Source organism: Triturus cristatus, chromosome 8 (genome assembly GCF_964204655.1).
Source record: "Triturus cristatus chromosome 8, aTriCri1.1, whole genome shotgun sequence".
In the NCBI taxonomy this organism is placed as follows: Eukaryota; Metazoa; Chordata; class Amphibia; order Caudata; family Salamandridae; genus Triturus; species Triturus cristatus.
This window is the reverse complement of record NC_140591.1, coordinates 983633916-983660672: the sequence shown is the minus strand read 5'-3', so window position 1 is coordinate 983660672 and position 26757 is coordinate 983633916.

Sequence of the window (26757 nt, the reverse complement as noted above, 5' to 3'; positions counted from 1 at the left end):
ATTGACTTGGAAATTGAACGGTTTGTAAGGGAGTGCATCAGTTGTGAATCTTCGGATAAAGCACAGAGAACACTCAATCCCCCAATGTCTTCGTTGTCCTGCCCAGATTTGCCTTGGGAGGAAGTCGCTTTAGACATTATGGGTCCCGTGGAATGGCAAGATGGGGTTACCAAGTACTTAGTTGTGCTTGTGGACATGTTTTCCAGGTGGATTGAGGTTGAAGTGGTGACGAAGGTGAACACTGAAACAGTTATTGTTTTTTTACAAAGATGCTTTCTTAGAGAGGGTTTTCCTGCACGCATCCTTACAGACAATGGTGTTCAATTCAAGTCTGACTTGATGAGAAAATTTATGGAGAGTACTGGTGTTCAGCAACGGTTTACAGCCTTATATCACCCTAGAGGTAATTCAGTGGTAGAAAGAGTTAACAGGGTTTTGAAAGGTGTTTTGCAATTGGCGAAGAAAGGTAATAAGAATTGGGATGATGAATTGGACAAGTTAGTCTGGTCATACAGAATCACCCCACATGACACTATTGGGGAGAGTCCTTTTGGGATAATGCGGGGGAGATTTCCATATTGTAAAATTAATCCTGGGTGGATTGGCAGGAGTAGAAAGTATGATTGGGATGCTGAACGTGTAAAAGAAGCTATGAAGGCTTCACAAGAGAAGAATAAAACATATTTTGACAACAAACACGGTACAAAAGAACCGTGTGTTCAGGTTGGACAATGGGTAAGGGTTAAAATTGCAAGAAAATCTAGCAAATTACAACCCAGATTTTCAGAACCTAAGACTGTTACAAAAGTTATGAGGAACACGGTGCAACTTGATGATGGTAGTGTCCATCATATGAGCCGCATTGCTTTGTCAAATGATCAAAGTAAAGAAAAAAATAATATTTCAGAGGAAAGAAGAGCATATTGGTGGATGGATGTTTTCCCGTCTGTAGGAGAAGGTAATGAAAGACTTGGGGATATAGATCTGGGTGTGAGTACGCAGTCCACTGAAGCTTTGGGTTTTCAGATGGAGCAAAATGGAGCAGCTGAAGTTGTCTCTGATGAGGGGGATGTTATTGGTGGGAAAACCTTGGAAGGGAGTGTGTTGAAGGATGGTCAAGTTCTGGGTAAAAGTGGTGAAGTGACAGCACAGTGTAAAGAGCCTTTCAAGGATTGTGCAACTGGGAGTAGGGTAAGCAGGTTTGGTAGGTGTATCACTACTCCCCGGAAACTTGATGGTTTCGTTATTTGTAAGTAGTGTATTTTGTAAATTGTGTTGTTATGATTTTTGTAACTATGTGCGAGTGAGTTTTGTAAAAGTATTTTTGTGAATACAAAGTATTATTAAGAAGGGAGATGTGTAGTGATGGTGTATCACTTTAAGTAGGCTCGTGGGTAGGAATAGAACCTACATCTGTATTAGGAATGTTAGTGTATGAATGTGATTCTAACTGAGTGTCAGTTGTACTGGATGAGCTGCTGATCTCTGGATGTACTCAGCTGTACTGGAATAAACCTTGGAGTTATAACTACTACATGTGTCCTACTCCTCCTTTGCCTGGATGATCTACAACCCGATGCTACACAGTACTCTCCATAAATTTTCTCATCAAGTCAGACTTGAATTGAACACCATTGTCTGTAAGGATGCGTGCAGGAAAACCCTCTCTAAGAAAGCATCTTTGTAAAAAAACAATAACTGTTTCAGTGTTCACCTTCGTCACCACTTCAACCTCAATCCACCTGGAAAACATGTCCACAAGCACAACTAAGTACTTGGTAACCCCATCTTGCCATTCCACGGGACCCATAATGTCTAAAGCGACTTCCTCCCAAGGCAAATCTGGGCAGGACAACGAAGACATTGGGGGATTGAGTGTTCTCTGTGCTTTATCCGAAGATTCACAACTGATGCACTCCCTTACAAACCGTTCAATTTCCAAGTCAATTCTTGGCCACCAATATAACGCCTTAATGTTCCTTTTGGTGCGAGAAACGCCTGGATGACCTTCGTGCCCAATCACGATAATTTTGCTTCTCATACCATACGGAGGTATAACTTTTCCTCCTCTACATACAAATTCCCCATCAAGGCTTAATTCGTCGCGCACCTCCCAAAAAGCTCTCAGTGCCACATCCTTTTTGCATTCATTGGACCACCCTTGGATGACCCTATTTTTGACAATTTCCAGCGTTTTGTCTTTGTTACACTCCAAGTGCCAATCATCTCTACGCAACCCTGTTGTATCATCAAATACACCAGCCACAGAGAATTCACTCCAAGGATCAAGGTCAATTTCTTTCATAGGTAAAGGGAGTCTACTTAAGAAATCTGCAATGATATTCTTTGCACCCGGTACATATTTCACCTCATATACGAAATCTTGGAGTCGCATAGACATCCTTGCGATTCTCGCTGAGGCCCTAGACAAACCCTCTGTCGTCAATAGTTTCATCAACGGTTTATGGTCGGAGCGCAACAAGAATTTCTTACCCCATATGAACTTTCTAAAGTGCTCCATAGCCCAGACACAGGCTAAGGCTTCGCGTTCTATCACAGAGTACTTCTCCTCTGTGGGAGAAAGCGAACGAGACGCAAATGCTATAATTACTTCTTTACCATCATTCCCAACTTGGGACAAAACTCCCCCAAGACCAGTACCGCTAGCATCCGTCGTGACCACAGAAAACGCCTGTGGATCAAAACCCTGCAACGTGGGAGCATGAGCAATTGCTTCTCTAATGGTGACAAAAGCGCTCTGACACGCAGGCGTCCAATCAAAAGTAACCTTGTTCTTTAACAAATTTCGCATTTCATACGTTTTCTTTGCAAAGTTGTAAACAAATTTGGAATAAAACTCCGCCAACCCAAGAAAAGAACGAAGTTCGTCCTTTGATTTAGGTGGGGGTGCATTGAGAATCGCATCCACCAAACTGCATTTGGGCTTTATGCCTGCACAACTAATCTCATGGCCTAAATATGTGACTGACTTCTCAGCAAACTTACACTTACTGCCTTCAGCTACCAAACCGTTGTCACGGAGAATGGACAATACCTCCCTTAAAATCATGTCGTGGTGTGCTCTATCCTTCCCCATGATTAAGATGTCATCTTGGAAGACAGCTACTTCTTGTATGTGATTAAAGAGGTTGGTCATGAGCCTCTGAAATACTGCAGCGGCTGATGCCAGCCCGAACGGCATGCGCTTGAATCTGTAACACCCAAAAGGGGTGCAAAAAGTGGTAAGGTGCCTGCTGCTCTTTTCCAAAACAACTTGATGATAAGCTGCTGACAAGTCCAAAGTGGAGAACCACTTTGCATTCCTCGTTACAGACAGCATTTCATCAATCCTTGGCAGGGGAAACTGGTCAACTAGTATGTTATCATTTAGGTATCTCAAATCCACGCATAAACGGGCTTTACCATTCGATTTGCGTGCTACGACTAAGGGAGAAACCCATTCCGCAGCTTCTACTGTTTCAATGACATTGTTTTCCAACATTTTCTGTAACTCTCCTTTCACCTCATCCCTCACAATAAAAGGGATATTCCTAGCTTTGTGAATTTTGGGAATAGCGCCCTCTTTTAAATGGATACGATGGGTAAATCCTTTTAACTTGCCCATGGTACCTGTGAATACCTCTGGAAACTCTTGTACAACCCACTTCTTAGTGTCCTCCCCATCACATGAAACTAAAACTTGTTCCTTGCTATTAGGATTCAGGATGATATGTAACGACTTCTGATCTTTCCATCCCAGCACTGGTGGACCTTCTTTAGCTACATATAGTTTGCCCACTGCTTCTCTCTCTTTGAACCTAAAAACTAACGTTCTAAAACCCAACATGTCTATTTTGTCCCCTGTGAAACTTTCAGCAGAGACATCATTGGGTTCTAACCACTCCCCAATTTTACCAACAAACATGTTGTTCCATACATCTTGTGGGATTATGGTGAATGGAGATCCCGAATCAGCAGCAAGTTGTACTACTATGCCCCCTAAAGAGATCATGCATAACGGCTTGGACGATGAATTACCAGTTATATTCAGTACTACTTTCTTTTTCTGGATGCAATTCACTTGAATATCTGCATCACTAGCAGTCGAAGAACTATCATCCTCCTCTTCTTGAACACATTTCACTTTACTATTCGTGTTCATTTTTTTTTTCCTTCTGCAAACTCTAGAGAAATGACCAACTAGACCGCACTCTAAGCACTTAGCCAATTTTGCCGGACATTTCTCATAACCTGCAGAGTGTGAATAACTTCCACATCTATAACAAATCAGACTTCCTGACCTTCTGTTATCCACATAGTCCGTTTTTTTTTTTGTAGATACATCTGATTTACCTTTATCAAACCGTGAGTTAGTGTTATTTCTGTACACCTTTTTCTTATCACTAACTTTACCCACAACCTCACTAGTGGTCGCTTTATCATTCGAGAGCGTGGCTTTCGCACATCTCTCTGAAAGTTCACCTTTCTTAACTATGGCAACGATGTCTTTAAGACAACTCTCTCCTTCTATCCACAATTTGTCTTGTAATGACTTATTCTTGGTGTACATTACAACCTGGTCACGGATAAACTCGTCATGCAGTTGAGCAAATCTGCACTTGCTCGCTAACTTTCTTAGCGCGGACACATATTCCTCAATAGTCTCTAGTTTGTCTTGTTTCCTGTGGAAAAAAGCATGCCTAGTTACAGCAATACATACAGAAGGGGAAAAATAATCATCCAAATCTGATATGGCCGACTTGAAAACATCTGTATCCCCCTCTGATCTTTCCACCTTAACCATTTCATTAAAGATCCGTAAGCCTTCGGGACCTAACGAATACAATAACATCCTTTTCTTCCTTTCCGGAGGGAATGTTCCGCTAATGTCCTCTAAATTCGCAATGTAGTTGATAAAGTACTCTTTCCACACTAACCATGTTACTACTGGATCACCAGGCGTTGGTAAAAATTCTTTTGGTGAATTAATGTGTGGTTTCGCAAACATTCCATCGCCAGAAGCGGCATTTCTTGTATCCGAGGATGATGAAGAAGTGACACACGGCATATTTTTTTTTAAAAGGTAAACAAGAAAAACAAACAAAAAATCAGAGACTGTAAATTAATGAAGATACAAAACACGACTTCCGAACTGTTCCACTGGTATTTCCAGACAGAAAGTGAACACCACATCCAGTTGTTGCTACTGTACTTAATAGCTTACCACTTCAAGAAACTCCCTGGTGTACTCAGCCAAAACAAAATAAAAAAAATGAGCTGCTTGAATGTCAAACACTATAAATTAACCTTCTTTGTGTTCATGAGGACCACTTCGTTACTATTTGCCTGAAATTCACATGAATTTGGCCCCACCTGCTCACCTCGAAATGCTAACGAGCCAAATCTCCTGTCAAAATGAGTCCTTCATCTGTGCGCTTCACTGCGTCGTCTCGCGAGGCGTATCTATGGCAACCAATTCGACGGTGTCCTGTGAGTGTTTAGCACGTACGTGATGACGTGCGCTTTGCTGGTCCCACGTGACGGTGCGATGACGATCCAAGGTACGTGATGACGTGCGCTTTGCTGGTCCCACGTGACGGTGTGATGACGATCCAACGCGAGGGACTGGACTCGCGGAGCACTCCAACGATAATGCTTACATTCAAACGTGAGTTGACTTCTTGATATTTCCCAAAGTTCAAAATTTGTTGAAATAGTTCACGGCAGCATGCGAGGTGGTGAGGGCCTTAAATCCAGGCAAAACTGAACACCAGACTACACTTTCCCAAAACGAGATGCGAGAGACCCAACATCTGATCGTTCGGTCCGCTTCGTTTATCAGGAACATCCATAAAATTAAATCTAGGATAAGTCCGATATCCGCGCTTACTCGATTTCTTCTCCTCGTCGAGGATGCAGTCGTTTATACCATTAATGCCAAACGTGTGTTTCTTAACAAAAAAAAAATCAAGCAGATCCCAGAACGTCGCCCGGCTGCAGCACCTGCCTGCCACCAAGTCTGCACAGCAGCACGGTGCACACACACTCTACTGTGAGTCACGTCACGTGACGTCACACCGACAAGAAGAGCCAGACACCACCTAACTTTACCGTTTAGCTCGTTTACTGAAGGCAAATAATTAGCCAATGTGGGGGGTCTCTCAGGGCCGTCATGTTGTAGCGCGCGAAAACGCTACCAATGACGGCCCTGGGAATTATTTTTAGGTCAGCCCCCGCGGTTCCCATATAATGCGGGGGCTGACGTGAGCAGCACGGTCTTTTCGGCGCGGCGGCGATTTGTGATCTGATCAGTGATCACTGATGGTGCTGCCAGTGCTGCTGTCTGCTGACTGTCTGCTGATGACGAGTGCAGTCAGTGCAGTGCCAGTGCAGCAGGCAGTGTTGAACTGTTACTGAAGAGAAGACGTCTGTGCTGTGATGGAGTGAGGAGACGACGACGACGACGACGAGTCCTCCGACTCCGACGACTACTAGTGTGTGCACTCATCATCACCAGGCCCAGCCCCAGCCGCCCAGGCCCAGGCCCAGGCCCAGGCCTACCTCGCTCCAGCCCCAGGCCCAGATACTCCAGAGCCGCTGCCCAGGCCCGCCAGCGCCCAGGCCCGCCAGCGCCCAGCCCCAGGCCCGCCAGCGCCCAGGCCCGCCAGCGCCTAGGCCCAGCCACAGCCAGTGCCACCGTGCATGCTGCCAGGCAGCTTTAGTTTTCCAGTCCACTGCCAGCCACCAACCATCGGTGACCGCGTGACTCACCACCGACCACCGACCAGGACCAGGTAAGTGAAACATCATGACACAATCAGGCCCGGCTCCAGAGTGCATTTGGGTGGGTCACTGCGGGCCCAATTTCTCACTTCTTGTGGTAGCCTACAAGCCCTAGATTACATTATATTTTCTTGCAGTCACCATGATCCAAAGGATCAATTCTGTGTGTATGTCGAGAGTTAATTGAAAGTAAAAGGGATGTCTAAAACATTGAATATAGCAATAAATATAATTAGCACGCACTTTAAAATATGTTGCACAGTTGCCCTAATGACCTGACTGCTAGTTAAATGAAAACAGAAAGGCAATGACAGGACCGTGTTTAGCGCTAGTGCGAAAGTCTTTTTTGGCGCCGCACCAATGACCTCTTTCTCCACAGATACCATTCCTCCAACAGTGCCCTTCATGTCTCTGTAGCCCCCTATCATATGCATTTCATTTGTTGTATAGCGCTATTCATATGACAGTGTAGGGTCGTGTCACAGTACTTATGCAGCTCAGGAGAGGAGACTGACGTAGAGTGCGAGAGAGGTATCACACGCTCCTCAACTGTGCAAATCTGAGGTGTGCATGATTTTATCCACATCAATTTGGCAACGATTGCTTGTGCCTCATCACAGTGAGTGAGTGAGGTGGAAACTAATCATTTATCTACGTTTGAAGACTTCAAATGAACCGACACATACACATATAGTTCCTTCAATTACTGCTACGTCCCGGTGTATGTTTCGCTACATTATATTGAGAAGCTGTGGCATAAAGGTACTGTTTTGTTTTATTTTCACTTACTCGTAATCACAATATACAGAGACAATAAATCATACAAGTATGTCATTCAGTCTATAGGGAATGTCACATAAGTCAATGAGGATTACAAGGTGTAGGAATTAAATGTCATCCATACTGTTGGGCAGTATATTTTAAGAGGGTTTGGGCTGGGAAAGCACAAACTCAGGATTTAAAGCATACCCGGTGGTTGGGGGTTGGCTTTACTAATAAAAATGTATATCGGCCCAAACTCATTTGAGCAACATTAAAATAATGAAAGACTGGGGAATTTCTAACTATATAGTAACACAAAAAAAAGTGAAGTTCTAACTATACCATCCATGTTTGTATGCAGCTGTTTGATGACAGTTCATAGGTCACTGTCCTATGTTAGGATTGTAATTTCTGAACTGCAAGTAACACAAGAATCTCTGTGACAAAGGCAGTAACCCACTGAGCTAGCCAAATAAAATACAGCCTATCTGCATTTCAAAACTACAAACAGGCAAAGGACTGCTCTCCAGCAGGATCATTAATCACCAGTTTGCTGGACATTTTTTATTGTTGCCTTGCATCCATGGCCATGTTAATGATAAAAACAATTTAAATGTTTAAATGAAGCATATGCAAAGTATGTGCCTTGCTGCTAACACCCTCCCACCATTAGTATATTGAATAGAATGTATATTTGTTGTTAAAATTGGTTCTGATGTCGATTTGCGCTTAATTGGACACTTGCTAATTTGGGCTGGTTTTTGGGCTGGAACTGGTCTGATTGGGCTTATTTTGGGCTTATATTTGAGCTGCATTGGGCTTGGGACGGGTCTAAAAATCTGGCAACACTGTCCAGTATGCAAACCGTTGCGTGGCAGTGTGAGCCTGGAGGATCAGCTCTTCACAGTAAAGATTTTTTTTTTAGGTTTATTTATTTTAAATAAAGTTATATTTGGATTGCAAAGGATATCGATGCACTTCTATAAACATAAAACGTACCTATAAGTAGAATGCGCCGAAATGATTTAACTTTTATGTGCTGCATGTGCCCTACCACTTTTAAATGTCTCCATCAGCCGCTGGAGTCAATCAGTACTTTAAGTAGGTCACTTTAGTAGCTGCCTTTAGTTTATGCATATGGGAGCCCGTATCTAATGTTTAATATATCACCGTCTGATCTTGTTGAAGGAAGTTCTGGGTAATTTGTGAAGTATATGTTAAGATCTGCTATCTTAAGGCATAAATGAATCCATATTTATTTTGCATGGTACTGTAACTCATTTTTTCCCTAGTTGGATCAATTCTCCTGAAATATTGTCTGGCTAGATAACTTAATATTTCTATAACTCTATTCTAAATATTGCTTTTTTTATTTCTGTAAATTGCGTGCATGCATTTGAACTAATCAAGCACATACAATACATTTTCATATTCGCGTGATTGAAATCTTCATGACTTGCCACTCAAAACACGAGGCCGCTACCGGATGTTTGACGGGGCTTATCACGGAAAATGAAAAAATAAATATGGGAGGCTGATGATGCCCACATTTGAAAAGGAGACTGCAGTAGACCAGCAGTTCTCTTCAATATCTGTCTGTGTGCCCACTGTTCAAGTTACTGTGCCGAGTCTCCTACCCAGAAGAAAGTTATTTCGACCACAGAGATAAATTTTGGTGCAAATAATTCACATATAAAATATTTGTGCTACATTGTTGTAAAGATTTTTGCTCTGATTTGCCGCTTAAAGCGTGACTTGATGGGCTTATAATCTTTTGACTTATTTTTAGGCTCTGAATTACCACATTGCCAGCATTTTATACTAATTTCTACTACATTTGAGTTTATAGCTGGTGAGAAAACTGAACCCAAACCCCGATTTGGCACAATTAGCAATCAGTTTGTGATGGGTACCTCACTAAAAGACAGCACAAAACAGTTTGTGACTAATTTTATTTTTTGTCTGACCCGATGCGATCCTGGAGACTAAGGGGAATATTTATGAGTCAATTGCTCCATCGGAGCATCACTTTTTTGTGATGCTCAGGCAACGCAAACCTTGAAATCATATCTCTGAGGCCACAAAAAACCACTTGGCATAACTTTGACTGGCATCATAGACATGGAGCAAAGCAAGGCAGGGCAAGTTGCTGTGTTGCCTTATTCTGAGCTTGGGAGCAATCCAGAGAGTTGCGGTGGGGATTTCCAAGCAAAACTAATGGATTAAGACACTTACCCAGATTTACAAAACCATGTAAACTTAGGGATATGCCAAAAGCTTAATCCTCCCGAGGTGAGGCATAACAAGAAGAAATTACTTCATTTCTCCTTATCTTTTCCTCTTTTCATGTCTGCTGCATTCTGCAGCACATCTAGAAAGATGAAATGCCTCCCAGGTTTTTTTTTGAGCAGCAAGATGCCTCTTACTGCACAAAAACAATCCTGCCAACAACACAGACACCATTGCACCATGGTGCAAGGGTGCCTGCATTGGCGCTAGGCTGCTGAAATGGTGCCAGCGGCGGCTCCTCTACAATGGTGGAGGAGCGCCGCCCCACTGGCTCAGAGCCAGCAGCTGGAAAATAAAACAGTATTTTATCATCATGTTGTTTTTCAGACGCTGGCTCAGCCGTGCATATGTAGGGAGGGGTGGGGGAGGAAGAGTGGAGTGCAATTATAAGTGTGCATGTCAGTTTGGCCGGCTGTCTTAGGCCAGCCAAGCAGACATGCGCATTCAGGTTTCTTTGCCCAGCTGTTTTCAACAGGCAGGTGGAGAAAAAGCAAAGATGCCTTGTGCCTGGGCGAGCATCAAACCAGCCCACTCAGGCCAATCCCAGCGCTGCTTTCGTAGTATGAGAGCAGCATCTGGATTGGATGGGCAGTCTGTCCCAGGAATTGCCGGGAGCAGCAGTAAAACAGAGGAGCACGAAGGGCGAAGCAGTCGGCAGAAACAGTTAATTAAAAAAATTAATTATTTCAACCCTCACCCGCCCCCGACGCTGCTCCTGACCTGCAGCCCCTCCCACTGCATATTTGCAAAAGCCACAACTGGTCAGCATAGGGGGGAAGGACAGGAATGTAAGATATTGGATTAAGACGGTGCATTCCTGCCCTTTCTCTTTCACATAGGGCAGCACAGAAAGGTGACTTGCTGCGCTGCCCTGCGCCAAAACCCCATAAATGAGGGCCTAAGTTGTCAGCTAAATTTTCATGCTGAATTCTATCCTTATCTTTCACAGCCCTCTGAAGTAACTTTTAATACAATTCTGTAGCATTCACAGTTATAAATAGACTACCTTGCTCTGAATTTGTCAGCCGGAGGAAATTGGACTGAAAAAGTGATACAATATCTGAAAATGCCTAATGTGACAAGGCCAGTGTGACAGAAGCAGGATACCTAGACTGACATAATCACTTGGCATCGTCTACCTGCACTGAAAATTTCTGCTCACGTTTGACATTTTCAGTGAACGCTTGCCATTTTTTTCAGGCGAATGCTGAACACAGTAGTTTCAGGTTTGCAAGGAGTGAAGGGGCAGTTGCAAAGAGTGAAGGGGCGAAAGAAAGAAGGAACAAAAGTTCCACTGTCTTTTCTTCTGTTAAGATTCGGGTGCACATATTTTATTTAGAGACAGGTGTGCGTATTTCTCAGTTGCTTTATTTGCATTTTCTACATACAGATTAAACTGAGTAAAACCAAGGCCCCTGCTGTCTGTGAGATTACAAGTAATGTGGGAAAAATGCCCTTCTTTCCTCCACACAAATGTTACCAGAGTGAACCTGGCAGAATGTATGTGAGGAAAAACCACATTCCGAATTTTGAGGTTTAGAAGGGAGAAACTATGAGGCATTACTGATGTATTTTAATATTGTTTTTTAGGTCTCGCCTGACCCAGCGCATGAGCTGGTCTGACGAGACTTATTGAGAGGGCTCCAAAAAGTGCTACCAGGACAGCCTAGAGCTACAGTGCATGTGCGCGCGCGCCGCGCTTTACCGCAATTACTTTCACTTTCCCGGCCGCTTTGATGCTTGATCGCGATCGCGATCACTTGCACTTTCGCGGCCGCACGGCCGCTTTGCATAGCCAATAGGTCTCGCTTTTGGGACCTTATAAGTATTTAGTTATGCAACTGTTGCATGGCTAAATACTTATAAGGTCCCAAAGGCGAGACCTATTGGCTATGCCAATGCTTGTTTTTCTTCCTTTCTTTCTTTTTGGCCTCCCTCATTGCAATGATTTTAGTTAATTATGGAATACAATTATCTTATCTTATCTTATCTCATTAGGCATCACCAAGTTATCACCCATTCAGGGGAGAGGTATGCGCAATAGGGAAGTATTGAAGCCCCCCCACCCTATGAATTCTGCAACATGTGGTATTGGCATTTACCTAGTGCAAAATGACCCTGTGGAATACTGGGGCACACGTGATGAGGCCCCAATCTAGAGTTGTTGAATGTAAATATTCCAGTACAACAATAACATCACTTTTAAATTTGCCCTGAGTCCCAGGCCATATAATGAAGGAACACTACTTTTTTTAGGGGAATTTAAATGAAAGAGCCCCACGTGGAATCTTTATCAAAATGTTGGGATATTACAGACAACATTTTGGGCTGCTGCTCGGTGTAGGGACGGGCGAGTCCTCCATCTTGGGCGGCTCTGGGTCAGCGCTGCAGCTTTTTGGCCCCTCCCCCCCTTGCCTCTCCCCCTTATGTGTCCCTATATCTTGGCTAGTCAGCCCTGGCGGCGCAGCGGACGGGCGCAGCGTGCGCGACGAAGGCGCGCCGAAGTTGCGCCTAAGTTAAGCCCGTCTGCGCCCGTCCGCGATGGGCCGGGACCAGGGGCCACAGACTCTGCTCTTCCTCTGGTTTATACTTCGGCCCAACTGTCTGCACATTTCACCACTCCTCCTCTCTCCCCCTCCTTACTGCACCATTTAGACATCTTGGGTATCAATGCTCACCTTTCCCCCTGTTCCCTTCCTGCTGCATCTAGCTCTACCTTTCCCCTGCTTTGTACCCCCCCTGCCACTTGCCCCTCTCCTGGTCCCCCTCCAGCCTCTGCTATTTTGCTCAACACCCGCTCTGCGGCCAAAAATCAAACGGCACTCTCCACTCTCCTCCACACTGATTCTCCTGATTTTTTATTTCTTACAGAAACCTGGTTCTCCTCTGATTCTCTTCCTGATCTTTTGGCCATCCTACCTGACACCTATTATGCCCTCCGAGCAGACCGCCCGGACGGCAAGGCTGGCGGAGGTGTGGCTATGATAATTCGCTCGTCTCTGAAATTCCAACTTCTTGCTCACCCCCCCATACCCAATGTGGACTACTTGGTGGCCCGTTCCCTCAATCTTCCCTCACCCCTCACTGTCGTCCTTCTGTACCGCCCCCCCCCAAGCTATGCCGCTTTTTGTGTCCATCCTGCAGGATCTCCTGGCCACCCTGGTGGTTAACAACTCATCGTTGCTACTACTTGGTGATTTTAACTTCTGGCCAGGTGACCCCAGGGAGGACTCATCATCTAAAGACTTCACTGCCACACTTCAGTGTCTTAATTTCTCTTCTCATGTTTCGGCCCCCACTCATATCCAGGGTCATATCCTGGATCAAATTTGGTCTTCACGCTGTAATATATCATCTACCTCTATTTTGCCCTGCGTCTGGTCGGATCACTCCATGATCTCCTTCTCTATCCATCTGGGCCCTGCCGAGAAAGCTCCTCTTCCTAAAACCATCTTGGCTCGTAGTTGGAACCAGACTGATCTTAATGCTCTCTCATCCTCTCTGGCCTTATCTGCCCCTGACTTGACTGACCTGTCTTTGGAAAATCAGGCTGATGCCATCAACATCTGGCTCTCTTCTTCATGCGATCAGGCTGCCCCGCTTAAGAAGGTTAAATCCGTCCGACCCTATGACGCCTATAAATGGTTTACTAGTGACTTAAAAGCCCTTAAACTAGATCTCAGACGCTCGGAATGTCAGTGGAGACGGAACTACTGCCCCACTCTCCGGCTTAAATATAAAACCCTCCTGAACGATTACAAAAGAGCCATTCTAGCGGCTAAGACCAAATATTTCACTGAGAGAGTGGCCTTCTCTGCCAATAAATCTCGCAAATTTTTTTCATTAGTCCATAACCTTGCCACTTCTGATCGCACCTGCACATCCCTTGTTCCATCCCAATTTTTATGTTCCTCACTCAATCATTATTTCATTGACAAGATCTTCAACATTTAAGGCTAACATCCCTTCTGTATCCCAACCTGAACTCTCTGCTTCTCCTCCTCTACCCTCCTCTTCTCTGAACCATTTCCAACCTATTTCTTCTCAGCTCTTCTTGGACCTGCTTGCTAAGATTAAGTCTGGCTCTCCTGCGTACTGTGCTCCCGCACGGATCCTCAGAGTACTCTATACTAGCTGCCCCGTCCCCCCTCTTGCCCTTCTTAATGCTTCCCTTACTTTGGGCTCTGTCCCTTCTTCATTCAAATCTGCTATTGTTCTCCCAATTCTCAAAAAACCTAGTCTTGATCCCTCTCTTTTATCCAATTTTAGGCCTATTTCTTTGCTCCCCTATCTCGGGAAGATCCTTGAAAGCCATGTCACATCTTGCTTGTCCACCTATCTCGAGGAGAATCATCTTCTGGCCTCCCATCAGGCGGGCTTCCGCCCAGGCCACTCCACTGAGGGAGTGGTGCTTGCGGTCATGGATGAACTCAAGGGGAAAGCCGACATCAATCTCCCCCAAGCTCTGGTCCTCCTCGATCTGTCCGCTGCGTTTGACACGGTCGATCATGCCATTCTTCTCGATCGTGTCACTGCCCTTTCTTGGATCGCGTCCTTCCTCCAAGACAGGACGCAAGCGGTTCACCTCTCCGGTTTTTCCGCTCCCCCTCGTTTGGTTACCTGTGGGGTTCCGCAGGGCTCTTCCCTTTCCCCTCTTCTTTTTAATCTCTACATCCGCCCCCTTGTCTCCTCTCTTCTCGAGCTGGGGGTCTCTGTGTATAACTACGCTGATGACCTCCAGCTCGTCTTTGATCTTTCGTCCCCTCTTGTTTCCCTCCCCAAGTTCTGCTCCACTTTAGTCTTCATTTCTCAGTGGATGAGCTTCAATCATTTGAAGCTCAATCCGGACAAAACGGAGCTTGTCCTCACGGGTGGTCCCTCCAATCCTTGGTCCCCTGCTCACTGGCCCCTTTCCTTTGGTCCCCCCCCGGTACCGGTTTCTTCTGTCCGGACCTTGGGCATCAAGGTCAGCCATGACCTGTCCATGCATTCACAAATCAGCTCTGTTGTCTCTTCGTGTTTTCTTTCTCTTCGCTTAATCCGTAAGATCTCCCGGTTTTTTCGGTTGATGCCCTTAAAGCCATAGTCATCGCTCTTATCATCTCTCGCCTTGACTATGGGAATGGCCTGTATGTTGGCATCCCCGCCTATGAAACCCGCCGTCTCCAGGCCATTCAAAATCAGGCGGCTCGACTTATCCTCCGCCTACCCAAATCTTCTCACATTACATCTGCTCTTAAGTCTCTTCATTGGCTCCCTGTGCATCTCAGATCTTTCTTCAAACTCGCCTGCCTGGCCTTTCGGGCTCATCATCGCTCCGCCCCACACTTCATCAATTCTCTCATCACCTCCCACGTCCCCAGTCGAACTCTCCGTTCCTCATCACTTTCTCTGCTTCACGTCCCCCGCTTTTGCAAATCACGCACTGGGGGCACCCGTTTCTCGGTTCTGGCCCCTCGGTATTGGAACAGCCTTCCCCTTTCTATTCGCTCCATCCCCATCTACACTCACTTCCGTAAGGCCCTCAAAACTTTCCTGTTTTCTCAGGCTTTTCCCAGCTAGTCCTCTTGGGTTTTTCTGTGAGCTTGGATGAGTCCTCAGCGCCAGGAAGCAGCTTGACCGCAGTGCGCTTAATTAAATTCCCTTTTCATTTCATTTCAACATCGAAGTTCACATATGACGCAGTATGTTATAAGCATTCCTATTTACAGTTGCACATACTGCCCCGGTGATGGAACGCTATCAACCTAAGCAAAACTTAAAACGATAAAATACAATTAACCAAAAGACATCAAGCCCTGGAAATATTCTGTTTTCGGTCTGGCTTGACAATGTAGATATTATATACCTTATGCTTACATTTTTTACTTAGTTTTCTTTCGCAAATATAACGCTGTCAACCTTTTTCGTGTTTCTACATTTATTTTTTTAATTTATCTTGCATATGCTGGTTGAGTTTGAATGTGTCTGTTTCATTGTGGATGGGTGAATGCAAATGAGTGAGCGGGTGGATGAATGATGTGTTATTCAGTGTCTAAACTCGAAAGAACCTGAAGAGACACTATTTAGCCAGACATAGGTGGGACTGCCAATGTTAGGTTTTTGGAGTCATTTGAAACAAAACCATGCTACGGTACGACAACTACATCAAGAAATGTATTTAATTCCTATTTTGGCAAGCATTTCATTAAAGTAAAACCACAGATGTATAAACTTAGCTGCATCCAGTTCACGCAGCCAAAAGTTGACGAACTCCATTCAACACATGGAAAACCAATTAAAGCAGAAAGTTTCCAGTAAGTGATTAGAAGGAAGAGTATAACTTTGAATAAGAAATCAGCTTGTTAGTGTTACAAAGTCATCCTGTGCCCTGGGCACCCCCCAACTTTTTGCTGACTGGAACGGATGGTGACTGACCCTGGGCTAATTTTAACCAGGCCCAGGGCCAGTGCCAAGCTAAAAGGAACACATTAGAATACAGTTAAGACACCCAACATACACTAGGGTACACCATGGTATGGTGGGGTACCCCTGTAATTGGCATGACCTACCCCATAGGCCCCTAGTATATAATAGGGCAGGGGATTGAAACTACATAGAAGTCCCCAGTACCCTGGGGTATGGCTATTTAGAGGCCAGCAGCTTTTTTTGCACTAGCATCTGTGCAGTGCTGAAGGCTAAGGTCAGTTTAAAAGCAGCACTGGGTACCAGGACTGCTTTTAAACCTTAAATTGTGCTCAAATTCGACTTTGATTCTGGAAGAACTGTGTAAGGAGGATCTGCAATATTTCTGCAGAATCAGAACCCCTAAAGTCCCACTTACTTGCACAGGGGGTGGGGGTCCTGTAGAGATTAGGGTAATACTTATAAAATATGTTTTTATAAGCCCTGGTGCTAGAAAAATGGCCCAAGTCATTTTCCACATTGCAAACCCCATGGCCCATAGGTTAAAATGGTAGGAAGTTATTGATTAATAAATATTGATAGGAGAGAACTAGCCGGACCATTCAAAGACTTCCCAGAATGGTAGTAGTAAATCCAACATATTATATTGTTGAATTTCTCCTAAAGTGTACATACAAGACGTTATAAGACTTTCTTGTCTGTAAGTCCAAATTCAGCCTTCCAGTGGTCTGCCCTGATTGGTCAGAGTTAAGTGGATTAGCCAGGCTGCATTGAAGAGGTGATAAAGAACCACTCTGCTGGGAGGGCAGTGTGCTGGTCTATAGGAATGCCAGGCCAGGAGGTGGAGTCGTAAACTATGCTCTTCAAAGGCAGAGGGGAGGCCTGGGTTTCAGTTTCACTCTGACACTCTTGACCAAGAGTCAGGGCTAGGCTTAAGGAAGGTATGTGCAGATGGTAGGGTGAGAGACCATGGAAATAAGCCATCCCAGGGGGTGTGTTTAGCCAGCTCTTACCTCCTTGCTGGAAAATCAGCCATTATGGATTTGGAAGAATGATGCACTCTGGGACAAAATAATGCCACACTCTACAGGATGTGGTCATAACTATGAGGAGTTGCCCTGCTCTCATTGGTCAGAAGTGACCTGGTGCTTGACCCAGAGAATTTTGAATAAGTATCTGAGAGGGGCAGAGCCCTCCAGATCTGCTGCTTGAAACTTACTGAAGCAAGAAGTGCCCTGCTGCGAAATTCTGCTGTGCAAAGACTTTTAACCCCTTCACCACGGGGGGCGGCGGCGCTGTGCTCGTGACAAGCCCAGCTCGTCATGAGGCACTGTGGAGCTGTGCTCATGACGAGCTGGGCTCGTCACAACTCCGCCCACTAATTGATTCTCCCGCACAGGCAGGGAATCAATTACACGTGGGAGTGGTGCGACCGGTATGACGAGCTGGGCTCGTCATGAGCACAGCTCCACTGTGCTTTATGACGAGCATGAGCACAGAAGGGTTAAGGCCTGACCTCTGAAAACTGCACCATCTGAAAACCGCAGCCCTGTGGATTACCTTGCTACAAAACAGCCTGGAGTACCAGTGGATTTGAAAGGGTTTTGTTCAAGTGGATTGCGGAATTGAAGTTTCACACTTTCAAGGACCCTCTTGGAGATTCCAGAACCTTGGACTGTGTGTTGGATACTTTGGGACCCGCAAGCAGAACTTCAGGAAGGAGTTCTAACTGGACCCAGCCTGCTGGAGAAGTCTGCACAGTGGTGAGATATTCTCCAGAACAGTTTCTAAAGGTATGTCCCTGTCAGAGAAAACAAAATGACTAACAGGGGCACTGTTGGTTTCTAAGCACTAGAAAGTGACTAATCTTTAAAAATTCATATCTCTGGTTCCCTACAGTGGATTTTTTTCGTTTTGTTGTCATTTAAAAGATACAAATATTACCCATTTTTATAAATTGGTGTTGGATTTTTATTTTGTGTTGAGTCTTATTTAGTTACTGAAATGGTGTTTTTAAATGCTTTACATACCTGTCTTTGAAGTTAAGCCAGTCTGCTCGCAGCCACGTTACCAAGGGTTGAGCATAGGAATACTTTTCTAAGACCTATGCTGGGTCCTATCATGTGTTAATGGCCTTATTGCCAGTGGCAGACCTACATTTGCCCCTACCAATAACCCACTTTCCAACATTTGGTGCTCAGCGGTGTGGATGAGGACTTGTGTTTAAAAAGTACACCTTTCAGTGAATGATTTAAGATTATAAAAATCCTCTAAATTGCCTTAGAACAAAACGTTTGAGTTTGATTTTTGGAATTTGGACAAAACTGTTTTTAATCCATTGTTTTGATTTCTCCAAATTGTTCTAAGTCTGTTGTGCCTCATTTTTTGTGACCCAAAACTAGGGAACCATGGAGCTGGACCTGGCTAAACTGTCCCAGTTCGCAGTGGGTGGCCTTAGGGTACAGTGTAGGCTTAGGGGGCTGCCTGCTTCCAAGAAGATTAAGAAGACAGCGTTGCTTATGTCCCTAACGGCCTGGGCTGGGGTAGCTGAGGAGACGCAAGGGGGGATGGAGGGTGAGCCCCCCAATCTCACCCCAGAGGGAGGTGAGGATGATGCCTCTTCCATTTTTTCTAGTGTTAGCCATATGATTCCAGGTGGTGGGAGGGGGGAAGAGTCCTTTACTCAGGAAGCACCACTGTCCCTTGCAGAGAGACAGCTAAAGGCTCAATTAGCTTTGATAGCTTTGGAGCAGAGGAAACTGGAATTGGCTGAGAAGAGATGGGAGAGGGAGGAGGTGTTGAAAAGAAATGGTGGCAGCGAAAGTGAAGAAGATTTTGAGATTTCCCGGGGTGGTAGATTTGAACCTAAACTTACCAAGGGCATAGTACCCAAGTACACTGAGGGGGATGACATTGACAAGTGGCTAGCAGCTTTTGAGAGTGCCCTTAAAATGAGTAGGGTCCACTCTAGGTATAGGAGTGCACTCCTGTGGGAGTTGATTCCAGTAGCTGGGAGGGATAGGCTCCTGACCCTGAAGGAAGAGGATGCAGAATCATACCAGCAGATGAAGGCATGCTTAGTCAAGAGATTTGGTCTGACTCCAGAGCAGTACAGGGTGAAGTTTAGAGGCACCCAGAAATTGAGTTCAAAGTCTTGGGTAGACTTTGTGGACATTTCAGTGAAGGCACTGGAAGGCTGGATTGTTGGTAACACAGTTGACTCATATGAGGGATTGTATAATTTGTTTTTGAAAGAACATATTTTGACTCATTGTGCAGAAGAGAAGTTATGCCAGTATCTAGTGGACTCTAAGCTGACAGACCCCAGAGAGCTGGGAGAAGCAGCTGATGAGTGGGTGAGAACCCGGGTTTCCATTCAGCACCAGGGGGGTGACCAGAAGAAAGGAGGACAGGTCCCTCCCAAGGGGAGAGCCCAGGGAAAGGAAGGTCAAAACCAAGAGTCCTCCAAAGACTCACAAAAACCTGCACAAGGAGGGGGGGGGCCCGAGCCAACCCAAATTCAAAGGGAGGGGGCATCAGAGAAAGAATTGTAGGTTCTTTGATCCCTCAAAGGTGGGTAAGTGCTTTGACTGTAACAAGCCAGGGCACAAACAGGGAGATGCTGTCTGCGCCAAGAAGCTCCCCACTAAGGGGCCATCCATAGGGATTGCCAGTGTCAGTGTAGGGGTGGTGAATGGTGCCCCAGAGAGGGGTAGTCAGGTGGTGGAAGCAACCTTAGTGTCCCTGGGTGGGGTGAATATTGCAACCCTTGCTGCCTTATCTCCAAACATGTACAAGTACAGGCAGAGGCCTAAAGTAAATGGGACTGAGGTTGAGGCTATCAGAGACACTGGCGCTAGTGTAACTATGGTCCTGGATGAACTGTTGCCTCCAGAGAGGTTGTTACCTGGTGAGTTTCACCAGGTGACACATGCAGACAGCACTACTAAACTCCATCCTATGGCTGTGGTGGATTTGGAATGGGGAGGTGTGACAGGCCCTATGAAGGTAGCTGTGTCAAAGGTGCTCCCAGTCCAGTGTTTACTGGGCAATGATCTTGAAGCCTCTGTGTGGTCGGAGGTGGAGAGAGGACTCCATATGAAAATATTGGAGCTCCCTGAGTGGGTATGTGCTGTGACTAGGTCACAGACTATTTTTCAAAAAGAGGGTTATGCCGTGCAGGGGATAGAACAGGATTCACCCAACAAAACACAGGTCCCACGGTGTCTAGCCATGCAGAAAGCTGTAAACAATAAAGGGGGAACGTGGGGGGCCTTTTTCCACTCACTCGGGAGCAGAAGGTACAGCATAAGCAAGGGCCCAAACAAATGTTTTTCAAAAAGAGGGTTATGCCGTTCCTCTCAAGTCAGAGAGTACAGAGTCAGGTAAAACAGGAATCCCAGGTGCCCCAAGAAGGGGGTCAGTGTTGGGAATCCATAAATTGGATAGTAGTGCCCTCACACACCCTTGCAGGTGTCATGCTTCATCATCTGGGCTGCTCCTCGTTGGGTCGGTGGTGCAATACCCAACGGGCTCCCTATAGTAGGGGCTCTTTATCGGAGATCTTTTTATCCAAATGCCGTATGGTGAAGTGCGGGTGTGGGGCCAGTATTGTGTAGATGAAATGAAGTGAGTTAAAATAGGGTTGGGAGTGCCGAAGTAAATAAGTATTTATTCTGGGGGTCTCCTACCCTAAGTAAAAACAAAAAACAAGGCACTAGCCCGAGTGTAATGTCTCATGTAGTGTAGTGTGTATCCTTGTTTAGAAGGTGTGGGTCAACATGTTTCTCGCTACTGGATAAGTATCCTCGCGATTCTTCAGGACCTAAAAAGATAACCATTTACATATAAACTGCGTGGTATATTTTCTACTCACGGTAGTAGTGTCTATTGGTTAATGTACCTGGATCTACCTGTTGTGGGAGACAAAAAACTTATAGATATCGTTCAGGTTGATCTGGTACATCACAAACATAGGTACGGTCTTGCAGTGACTCTGACTTCTATCTAAAACACACGTGGGGTGAACGTAATTGAGTTGGAGGACGTTAAAAACAACAATTTTATTAAAAACAGGTGGTGGGTCTCTACAGTGAGCTATTGTGACTCTAAGCCCCTATGGAATACCATGATGCAGCAGAAACAGTGTGAGGTACTCACCCTATTCAGTACAATCCCCAGGCATCATCAGTACCCGTGGGATATGCATAACGCTTGGCTCCTATATTAATAAGACTAAACAGACAGACAAGTCATACCTGAAAGTTGGAGGTAATTATAATAAAGATCAAGTAAGTAGTCTCTATTATGTCTAAATTATGTTGTTCTGTGTAAACAAAGGCATTCTTAATTCACTACATTGGCATAATAGCTCGGTAGTCGGTTGACTAGAAAGAGAAGTGGTCAGAACATTCAGCTTGACTGTATATCATCAAAACGCTGTTAGTGATCCCCGTATTATGAGTCAATATATGTAAAACAATAGTGGGTTGGTCACAGACTAGCCAGAAGGGAGGGGCTGGACGCTTGGACCCTGGAACAAAGGGCCAAGTATCCAAGGACAAGGGCACTGAGCCTGGTGAGCCAGCCCAGGGAACTACTGAGGTGCAGGAAGAATCTAACCACTCTGCAGGGAGGGCAGTGTGCTGGTCTATAGGAGGTGGAGTCGTAAACTATGCTCTTCAAAGGCAGAGGGGAGGCCTGGGTTTCAGTTTCACTCTGACACTCTTGACCCAGAGTCAGGGCTAGGCTTAATGAAGGTATGTGCAGATGGCAGCTCTGACCTCCTTGCACAGGATGTGGTCATAACTATGAGGAGTTGCCCTGCTCTCATTGGTCAGAAGAGACCTGGTGCTTGACCCAGAGAATTTTGAATATATATCTGAGAGGGGCAGAGCCCTCCAGATCTTCTGCTTTTAACTTACTGAAGCAAGAAGTGCCCTGCTGCGAAGTTCTGCTGTGCAAAGACTTTTAAGGCCTGACCTCTGAAAACTGCACCATCTGAAAACTGAAGCCCTGTGGATTACCATGCTACAAAAGGACTACGAAGTAGACTCCCTGCAAGCTACAGGTTAACAGAGCTCACCTGGACATCCCCATAAAGAATCCCCAGCCAGGAGTACCAGTGGATTTGAAAGGGTTTTGTTCAAGTGGATTGCGGAATTGAAGTTTCACACTTTCAAGGACCCTCTTCGAGATTCTAGAACCTTGGACTGTATGTTGGATACTTTGGGACCCGCAAGCAAAACTTCAGGAAGGAATTCTAACAGGACCCAGCCTGCTGGAGAAGGCTGCACAGTGGTGAGATATTTTCCAGAACAGTTTCTAAAGGTGTGTCCCTGTCAGAGAAAACGAAATGACTAAATGGGGCACTGTTGGTTTCTAAGCACTAGAAAGTGACTAATCTTTAAAAATTCATATCTCTGGTTCCCTACAGTGGATTTTTTTTCATTTTGTTGTCATTTAAAAGATACAAATATTACCCATTTTCATAAATTGGTGTTGGATTTTTATTATGTGTTGGGTCTTAATTTTTTATGAAATGGTGTTTTTAAATGCTTTACATATCTGTCTTTGAAGTTAAGCCGGTCTGCTCGCAGCCACGTTACCAAGAGTTGAGCATAGGAATAATTTTCTAAGACCTATGCTGGGTCCTATCATGTGTTAGTGGCCTTATTTCCAGTGGCAGACCTACATTTGCCCCTACCAATAACCCACTTTCCAACAGTTAGTATATTCGTAGTTCTTCTGTGTGTAAGAAAGGAGAAATTTTCCAGTTGCCAATGCACAGTTAACAAGGAAGGGACATGTCACAGCTTATGAGGAACACGAATTTCCAAGAATGACTGTCGTGAAAGCTTGCCATTGTTCCGGATTCCATAAAGGCTGAGTTTCTCAGTAGTCTTTCTTGTGCATGATCAGAATTTTATAGGGCGGCCTTTTTACTCATGCTCTTTCAAGGTTACATAAATGAGACACCTTGCTTGTGTTTGCTCCTTGAAGACATGTTTGATTGTGGCTACTTCTGTCTCGTAACTGAAGTCTTTATGCTACATTTTCCTGTATAGTTACTTAGAGTAAACTTGTAGCTGTGAAGAATCCATTCTCTGTATTTTTGTTGTGTTTGTCCTGTGGTCAACACATAGGGCTAAAATGATGCGGAACAAAATATCACAAGGTATGCCATTTTCAAACCATGGCATATGGCACATATGCTATTGTTGTTGTCTTTGCCTTTGAAAAGTTGAATTGGAGTCAGTCTTTTTTTCATTTCTATCATTACAATAGTTACCCCATAATGAATGCAAATTGATTTACTTGTTTTTGATGCATTAAAGGCTTTTTTGGATCTATGTAGTTTAACTTTCATTAATCAGTAGCATGGATATTCCTGCCACATTCCTAAATATCTTACAAGGTCGAACGGCTTTTCTGTTGTATCCTCAGAGTTTAGAATATTCCCTTGTACACATCTGTGAATTACGCATTTTAAGAGATTTCTAACTGTCCTTTCTGGGTCACAGTGAAGAAAAATTTGAAAATTGTGTTTCTGAAACCTTACAGGCCGCAGAGAACAGAAAGAGTTCAATGAGACTTGTGCTTATATGCTGCCATTTGCTAACTTCCATTGTCATACCCGACTATGGATTGCCTAATGGCAATATAATACCCTTTATTTATCTAGGACTTTCTCCGAATGACCATGGCATTGTACTGCTTTGAATAAAACATGTATGTTGAGTTACAATCAAGGTAAGTATAGTTCCCATATACAATTATTATCAGAAATCAAGAGAGGAACAGTTCATTAGTGCTTCTTTGTGGTTTTGTTTAATTGTTTGACAGTCATATTTTCTTTCTGCATTTTAAAATGGGTACGTATACTCTTAGGAATTTTTTTCACATTTAGTCTGCTGACTTTTCTATCCACATCAGAAGGTTCAGAAGGCAAATAGCTCATATATCTGTGGACATCGAGGAAAGTGCAGTATTTACTTTAATTAAAGCCCCTTTTACTGCCAATGGAAAGAATGAATGAATGAATAATTTATAGAGCGCCAGAATCACCCCCGAAGGGGCATCTCTGCACTATATGGAATGGAAGGGATTTGATATTCTAAAGTTCAATCAACTGTTTCTGTTGTCAATAAAGGGGTTCTATTGATTCGTACTGACAATGGAAGGATCTGAAAATATTCTTACTTATATTGGCAAAGTAAAGGATTTGATTTGGTAAAGTTATATTGATTCATTTTGTTATTATTTCAATCGGTTCTAACATGCAGAAATCTAATGTAGATATGACTGTCAACAAAATCTGAGGTCTGAACAACAAATAGCCACGCTTGATGTTCATACAAACGTAAATTGTTGAGATCTTTCTGAATTTGTTATATGGTTGGGAAGCATGCTAATAATAAGAGAAAGGAGTGCCACATCTTGGCGGTCTGTTAATAGTGTTTACATATGCTCCAGTATATTCATCAAGAACTAAAGACATTTCTACATAGTTCTTGATTCCAGAAATATACTGATAAATGGTTTGCCAAATCTGAACTCAATTACTTGGAAATGGTCTCATAATTACAAGTAGAAATTGTAGAGAGTGCTGATACCTATGGTAGTTTGCATGGCCAATTTGCTTTTTGTTGTCATAGGGTAAAGCTTTCAGCAATTCTGATATTGCAATCCGCGGTAATAAATGCTATCTGAATGTCTCACAGGATAACACTATATAATTTCTTCTTATATCTTTCCCATGAACAGGCTAAAACCCAACTGCAAGAAATATGACAGTAGCGAACGTCCCAATTATAAAAATTGCATAAACAGGAATTTTCCCCCTAAACAATAGTTTCTAAAGTCAGCTTGGTACTGGTTGAAGGGAATCTGCATCACTTTGGTTTGAATATAGTTTCCTTATCATTGGTACAGGTGAAGCCTCTTTTAAAGGTTGGTGTGCATTGGTGTCTTGATTGGTCCAATGCTCACACATGGCAGGAAAAAGAAATTACAGACAAATCTATGCTTATTTGTAAAGGTCATGACCTTCTTCGGATTACTTTAAGATGGCATTAATATTTCAATTGACATTGTCAAGTCTTCTTATTTAATGAAAAAATGCAAGTGATCCAGAGCATTGATTTGCAATTGAGGTTACAGTTAAACATACGTGGTCTACTCTATGAAATTCTTCTAATTTATCACTGTCTCATCAGAAAATAACACAGGTCCAGGATGAGCTTAAGGGCATGTAAATCGAAGTCATATTTTTAAAAATGTCTCCTGAGCTGAGAAAATCCTATCAATTGTGTGACTCATTCATGAATGATCGCGGGCGATAATGACATTATTACAGATTATAATGAATTTCTCAAAGCTGCTCTGTCCACGTGGGTCAGTGTCTCCCTCCGGGCATTTTCTTTTCGTTTTACCACTTCACTGCATTCTGCTTACTATTGGTTTTGAGTTAATCTAAAGCAGTATGTTGCTTCTGAATTTTTCACTTTTTCCCACCGTAATGGTTAGGCAGGGATGCTAATAGATAATAATACTGCTTTAACATTATAATCATAGTGTGTTAAAAAAGCATCTTACAGCAACAGAACTGAGAAGTATTCTAACAGGGCAATTTAGTTGTATTCAGTTTTCATTTAAAGGGATTCAGTATTTGGAATTGCAAACACTGCAGATCGGTTAAATATAAATGAATAGTATTTAGTCCACAGCTGAAGGAAATATGAGGTATAAGTAGGGCACCCTGTTTTATGGTATTTTTTTTTTAAACATTTCCGTCTGTATTTATCCATATTTATATTTGGGCCATCCTATTGGTATTTATCCATATTTATTTTGCGTTTCAAAAATAAATGTAGTTGTAAAATGGTAAATTTCTGCGTTTATATAACTCTTTGACGTGCATTCAAACATGGATGGCTGTCACGTTTTAGCAAACTAAGCAGTCATGTATAACAAAAGACTACACTCACAGGTACATATTAGCATCATACTTCAAATATATGTTAACATATGCCTGCATTTAAGGAAATCTCATCCTGTATTTTAACTCTCCATGCCGTCCGCCTGCTCAGCTGTTGCCTAGAATTAATGAAAGAAACCATGAAGAGTTTCTCACAAGAAGCCTCATTTTCAGTATTTTTACGCTTTTAAAAATAAATACAGACAGGAAACACATTCTTTTCTGTCTGTATTTATCTGGAAAAATCAGTAAAAATGGAAAACCGGAAGCCTTATAAGCAAACCCTGCTCTGTTGTGCTGAAATTGACATTACATTGATAAGGATTACCACCTCGATGGTGGGGAGGAGAACTGTGATTGTTCTATCTCCCCTTCAGTCAGATACAATACAACAGAAGCCTCTGTAAGCACTCTCCATCCCTTAGACACTCCCCATACCAGGACCAAACCCTGACGGCCTGACTTTCAGACCATCAGAACTTCAGGGCTTTATCATAATCGCAAGAAGATCTAGGTAGGAAGTTAGGGCAGCTTAGCTG